Below are 7,209 nucleotides of genomic sequence, written 5' to 3' on the forward strand. Positions count from 1 at the left end.
AGCCAATCATACAAGGTAGTCTGCATCCTTTAATAGACTCTGTTGGTGCAGGACTCAATCGACTGTCATTTGCGATAGGTGGTGTGGTGGGAAGAGGCTGCATCACTGGTATGATTGACTGTGATGACACCATAAGCGCTAGAGTATGTGTACGGGCATGTGCCTGGCAACCCTCAACATTGCCTAAGAAAGAGAATAATAACAAATGCACGAAAATGGTTTGGTTTACAACGAAAAAAAATGGTGTGATTTAACAAATTACACAGATGAACACAAACCGCTTGCCATCGTGGCTAGTGGCTTCCCGTTAAGGCTCGCAATGATCCAGTTATGTGGTCCAAAAAATTATGATGGTTTAACAAGGTCCCACCGATGTAATGTGGGATGGATCGGATTACTTGATTATTGAGACGGTCCTTCGTCAGATGAACATGTTGCTGTTATGGAATGTATGCGTGATGTGAAGTGTGAAGGTGCAATCCTGTCTACGACGCCACAAGGGGTTGCCTTTTCGGCTGTACGTGCGGGGTTAACATTTTGTCGGAGGACAGGTCTGCATGTTATGGATATTATGGAAAATATGGGTTGTTTGTCCACACTGCAGTGATTGCCCTAATATATTCGCATCTAACAGCGACGTTGAGTTAGCCAAAATTGCCAATGTCGCCCATTTGGGTACGTGACCAATTGAGCCGCGTCCAAATGGTTTAGTTGATTCTGTGTCAACTCCAATGCCGGATTCAAATACAGCACGTTTGGAAGTCACTAGTTACCCAGATAACAAGTAAAGAGTCTACATCCAGGCTAACGAGGAATCAAGCGTCAATTGATTCACTTTTATTTGAATTCTGGATTAAGGAACCGCTGCATTTTGACTAATACATTACGAAGCAATATACAAACTTTTAGGATATATGTAATACCAGCATGCCATCGTATTACTCCATGATCTTAAATGTTTCAGTGTGTTGACGGCGTGTCTCAGATCCCCTTTGGGAGCGTAGAGAGGCTGTTATCCAGACCTATGAGTTACTAAGATTATGTCCAATGTTATCTTGGGCTTAATAAGCTTTCGTTTCGTAAGCGTTTCTTTACATGTTTAGAATGGTAGTTTAAAAATAACCTTGTTGTGCAATCCGTAAGCTTAAAGGGAGTTTTAATTGTGTAATCTTTTTTCACTTATCAGTTGGATTGGTTATTAAAGACCACAAAATGAGGCAATATGAGTGTCAGTGTTCTCTTGAAATTGGAACCAAGGAACCAGCTTTTACTTAAATACCTTGTCGCACTTCCACTCACGCGTTTTAAAAATAAATGAATAAATGTAAGGCGCGATAACCTCCGAAGAGACCTTCCCATTTGCTCCGTGTTCCTCTTGGTTTTCCCTACAAATTGGCCGGACGGGACCTACATCTTTTATACCGACTCCGAACGGCATATGCAGGGCAGATGAATTTTCACTGAGAGCTTTTTCATGGCAGAAGTACACCCGGAGCGCTTGCCAAACACTGCCGAGGGGCGACCCCGCTTAGAAAAATTGTCTTCTAATTGAAAAACTTTATTTCTAAAATGTTGAGGTTGCTTGTTGGGGTGTGAACCCAGGGCATTCGGTGTGGTAAGCGGAGCACGCTATCATCACACCACGGGCATGATGTTTGAATGTTTTGAGTCGCTGGATATTCTGGTGGTGATATGATTTTTTTTTTTTTGGGGGGTATGCGGTGACAGATAGTTTATCTGGTTTAGGCTTCTGTTGGCTTCGTTCGTGGTGAACGAGAGCTGGGTTAGGGGATTGGTTGGCCTCGTTCGGGGTGAACGAGAGCGGGGTTACGGGGTTTGTTAGAGCGGTTGGGAGTTACAAGTCTCCCTCACCCTCACTGGAGGGTGGCAGTAGGACCAATTTCGTGATTGGTCTGGTGGTTTGTCCCCTTGCCGTATCAAGTTCGACGACTCGAACTCGGTTATCGGGGCCATAATGGAGGTTGGCTATCCGACCTAGTCTCCATTCGTTGGGGGGCAGATTGTCCTCTTTAATGACGACTAAGTCCCCCTGTTTGAGATTCGATTGTGGATGCTTCCACTTAACGCGCTTCTGCAGTTCGGTGAGATACTCCGTTTTCCACCGCTTGCAGAAGGTTTGATGCAACGCCTTAAGTTTTTCCCATCGATTGACGAGCGAAGCGCGATTCTCGCTGACGTCAATCTCGGGTGGCGCTAGTAGGTGGCCCCCGACTAGGAAGTGCCCGGGGGTAAGTGGCTCCAGGTTGGACGGGTCATTTGAAGACGGGCTTAGGGGTCGGGAGTTGAGACAGGATTAAATCCTGCACAGGAGGGTGCTAAACTCCTCTAGAGTAAATTTATGATCCGATGCGATCTTTTTGAAATGAGTTTTGAAACTCTTGACTCCCGCTTCCCACAGCCCGCCCATGTGAGGAGCAGCGGCTGGTATGAAATGCCATGTCAGGGTTTGGTGGGCGTACTTCGAGAGGGTTTGGTCGCGCGCATCAACGAGGAATGCCTTGAACTCCGAGCGGAGGGCCCTCGACGCACCGAGAAAGTTCGTCCCGTTGTCGGAGTAGAGGTTTTTCGGGCATCCTCGTCTGGAGACAAACCGACTAAATGCTGCTAGAAACGCGGCGGTGCTGAGGTCGCTAGTCGCCTCTAAGTGGATCGCCTTAGTTGCAAAATAGACGAATAGGCAGACGTAACCCTTTGACATGCGGCATCCTCGTCCGCTGTAAGACTTGATGTCAAAAGGCCCTGCGAAATCCACCCCGGTGTTGGTAAATGCCCTGCTAAAGGTAGTGCGTTCCGCAGGGAGGGTTCCCATGAGTTGCGTCGGGGAACGTTTGCGGAATAGCGCACAGGCCTTGCAGTTGTGTATGATGGATCGGATCATGTTTTTGACCCGAGGTATCCAATACTGCGTGCGTAGGAGCCGCAGCATTAGTTGGTTTCCGCCATGTATGGAAATGGTGTGGACAAACTGGACCAGGAGACGGGTGAGTCGGCAGGCGTAAGGGAGGATTATCGGGTGACGCTCGTCGACGGGAACGTCCCTGGATGCGTTGAGGCGACCCCCCACCCGAAGGACATTCTCTTCGTCGATAAAGGGGTTTAGAGAGAGAATCTCGCTTTTGGTCGCGATGGGTTTCCTAGTTCTCAGAGAGCTTATTTCTTCGGCATAGTGGTTGGTTTGGGATATCCTTATGAGGCGGCTAGTCGTAGCCTTGATTTCGTCGGGCGAGATCTGGTGAGACTCTGCTTTAAAGGACATTTTAGTTTTTGGACGTGTTCTATTCGAGAATCGTATAATGTAGGAGATTACCCGCAACGCTCTTGATAGATCGGAAAACCGATCAAGAATATCCTCGCTATTGTTGATGTTCGTTGCTACATGCACTTGTACTCGTTTTTCTTCGATGTTTGTGTGGTACTCCTGTTCGCCTTGAGATGGCCATTTTGCTTTGCCTTCTTGCAGCCAAGAAGGTCCCTGCCACCACAAAGAGTTGTCGACTAGGTCCGTGGCTGGAAGTCCTCTGCTGGCTAAGTCCGCTGGATTGGATGCGGACTCGACATGATGCCATGCTTTAGTTCTTACCTTCTCGACGATTTTCTTTACCCTGTGAGCTACAAATGTTGACCAGAAACACGGTGGTTTTCGAATCCATGCGAGGACGATGGTCGAATCTGTCCATAGGTGCATGTTAAATGTGCCTAAGTTCAGGTTCTCCATCACAGTTTCCAAAGTTTCTGCCAGCAAGACGGCACCGCATAACTCCAATCGTGGTAATGAAATTGTTTTTACTGGTACCACCCTCGTTTTTGCCATGAGTAGACTAACGTATGTCCTGTCGTTGATCTTAGCTCGTACGTAAACCGTAGCCGCGTAGGCTTTTTCGGACGCGTCACAGAAGCCGTGAATCTCTATATCGTTGGTTGGGGTGAAGTGCACCCACCGAGGTATACGAATCCGGTTAATGGCGGGGTACTCCTGCATGAAGGTTTGCCACCGATCTAGAGTGATTGTGGATACCGGTGCATCCCAATCCGTCCCCTCCAGCCAAATGTTCTGCATTAATATCTTAGCTACGATGATAACTGGAGCAAGCCAGCCTAAAGGGTCGAAGAGTTTGGCGATGGCAGATAGGATCGCCCTTTTTGTTAAGATGTCCTGGTTTTCGATTGGTTTAGCTGTAAAATAGAAATAGTCGGAATGCGCGTTCCAACGGATGCCTAGGGTTTTTACCATGCTCGCGTCCTCGAATTCCAGAAAGTCTTCCGTAAGCCTGTGCGGTTTGGGTATGCCCTGTAGTATCCTACTGCAATTAGATGTCCACTTTCGCAGAGGGAATCCTGCTGACTTTAATGCAGCTGTGATTTCATCGCGGGCCGTGATTGCTGCCTCGATGCTATGTCCCCCTGCAAAGACGTCATCGACGTACATACTGTTTCGCAAGATGTGCGCTGCGGTTGGCAGAGACGCCTCGACGTCATCAGAAAGTTGATGTAGGGTTCCGATCGCTAGATAGGGGGCACAATTTACCCCAAAGGTTACCGTGTTGAGTTCAAACACGCTGACAGGGTCCTCTGCTTTGAGTCGAAAAACTATTCTTTGGTATTGGGTTTGATTTTCCTTTACCCAAATTTGCCTGTGCATCTTCTCAATGTCGCTATTGAAGACGTACTTGTAGAATCTCCATCGGAGGAGCAGTATTGTTAAGTCGGATTGCAGTACTGGGCCGGTGTGTAGAACATCGTTCAGGCTTATGCCATTGGATGTCGGGCACGACGCGTTGAATACGACCCTTACTTTAGTCGTTGTGCTTTCTTCTTTGATCACCGCATGATGCGGTAAGAAATAGCAATCAGTTGATTGTGGTGGTACTACGGTGTGCACCTTAGTCATGTGCCCTAACGTGACATATTCTGTCAGTACCCTATTGTATTCCATCTGTAGGGCCGGGGTCTTTGCTGGGCGCGTCTCGTTCCGATAGAACTGAGAGCAGACGCTCTTGAGAGATGGGCCCAAACAGACGGTTTTTGGGAAGCTTTGTTTGAATGGAAGGGCGACAGTATATCTTCCATCTGAATTCCTTTCCGTTGTGTTTTTATATAGTGCCTCGCAATAGGCATTATCTTCGGTCAGGGCCTTTTTTGTAGGTACGTTTTCAAGTTCCCAGAAAGCGGCTAGCTGCTTGTCTAGGCGCTTTTCATTGAAAAAGGATACTCGTGTATTGGTTGGGTGAGGTGCATCTGCACGACCGGTTAAAATCCAACCGAAGACGGTTTCTTGGGCGAGAAGCGTATTTAGGACGTTCTTCCGTATACCGTTTAGTATGATCTGGGGATAAATATCGCCTCCAAGTATGAGGTCGACTGGTTCATTAATGAAGAACCTCTTATCCGCCAGAATCAGATCAGGGAATGCTTGCCGAGTCGTTGCGCTCACTTGGCAAGTCGAAAGGTCCCCTGTTAATTGAGGCAGGACTAGGGCCACTGTATGGATGCTTACTAAGGGGTCTGTAAGCGAACCTAAGTTAATTGAGCATGATTCCTTTACCTGTGCAGATGGTGTATTATTTATTCCTGACACCTGCACATGCAAACGTTTGGACGGAAGGTTTATTCGCTTCTTTAGTCTTTCAGTTATGAAAGTGCACACTAGTGTTGCGCGGGAAATACGGGGTAATGAATCGAGTCACGACTCAGGCAACGGTGGTATCACGGCATACGCGTCTCAACCCAACCGCGACGATTGACTCCTCGGTCACGGCACCCTTCCAATTTATGAGACTCGCAGACCCGACTTTCTATCGATCTGCGCCGGTCCTCTTAACACTCGGGGCCGACGTGTACGCCACCATTATGGTTAGTGGCACAGCCCCAGTAACGGTCAATGGGCTCCTCACGCAGCCGACGATATTCGGACTGGTCGTTTCAGGAGCGTTCCAGCCATAACGGTCTGGCAGCGTTCTTACGCGTCTACAGCGACACCCAGCCTTCATATAATACATAATACAGATTACATCCAATTAACCAGCTCCGCCACGAGAGGCTGCATTAGTGATGACCGGGAGTTCACAGGAGATCACATTGCAATTTTAATTTATCTTAAGTTATTTAATTTATCTAAGTTATCACGCCTCGGGTCGGTTGCTGGCGTACTCATCAGTTTCCTTCTTTGCTCTTTCGAGTTGCTCGCCGCAAGGGGGCCGGCATGTTTAGGCCACCAGCCTAAATATTCGCTACCACCCTAATGTACACTTTTGGCAATTTTAGTATTTACCGGTAACGGCCCACCCCTGCCGAGCGCTAACTTTAAAGGAGAAAACTCGACGAAAGTTAGCTATCGGCAGGTGGTGCGGACCTTTTTCGTTTTTTAAACTTTTTTATCTATTTTGGAACGTTCACGAGCCAGCAGCTAGCCCCAGGTGAGTAGTATAAACCAACCATTTTCGACATTTTTCATTTTTACCAAGTTGCGATTTTGTCATTGTAATTAATATTCGCAAATTAATAGTTTCCATAAATGTGAATTTACCAGGAGTGAGTTGTCGATTTCATTAATTTTGCTCTTTAATCAATATAACTTTTTCTGAAGCTTTATCGCGCTCATCCATGCGCATTTGGATTAATAACATTAGAATTGTACGCTTTGAATTGCGAGTATACTGTGAAATAATTAGCTTTCCTGACGAACAGGAAGTCTGTGAGTGCTTCACCTGCATGAACAAATATTGTGAAATATTTACCTTTTATAAATAAATTGTAACTACTCGGTATTAATTCTTCTCTTTTTATTTCTTATATTTGCGTGCGATCGCGCCCTACGACACGGGTGCCACATTCCCCCCGCAAACATTTGGTCCTTACGCGCCGAGGAAAGTAATATACAGACGCATACGTCAAAATCCCAAGCAAAAACAGCACCTTTTTTAAAAAATTCTTATTGGAAATATTCGCATTTTGGAGAAAACATAACAGTTTGAAGGAGGTTATTACAATATTAAAATCATCGAAAACCACCGAGAAAACAAACTAATACAAATACCAACTCGTCATCTCACAAAACATTCACACACACATACAGTCCATTAAATCATCACAATATAGCATCACATCTTACAGTCATACAGTAACATACAGCCACAAATCATCACATCAGACAGCAACAACGAATAAAAGCATCTTCGATATCACATACAT

General features: G+C 46.4%; 1 pseudogene; it reads left to right on the forward strand.

The window, feature by feature from the left end:
- Positions 1–205: 205 nt before the first annotated feature.
- On the forward strand, positions 206–879 carry LOC137235092 (cytosolic Fe-S cluster assembly factor Nubp2 homolog; annotated as a pseudogene).
- The last annotated feature ends 6,330 nt before the right edge of the window (positions 880–7,209 follow it).

The sequence above is a fragment of the Eurosta solidaginis genome, chromosome X (genome assembly GCF_040869045.1).
Source record: "Eurosta solidaginis isolate ZX-2024a chromosome X, ASM4086904v1, whole genome shotgun sequence".
Lineage (NCBI taxonomy): Eukaryota > Metazoa > Arthropoda > Insecta > Diptera > Tephritidae > Eurosta > Eurosta solidaginis.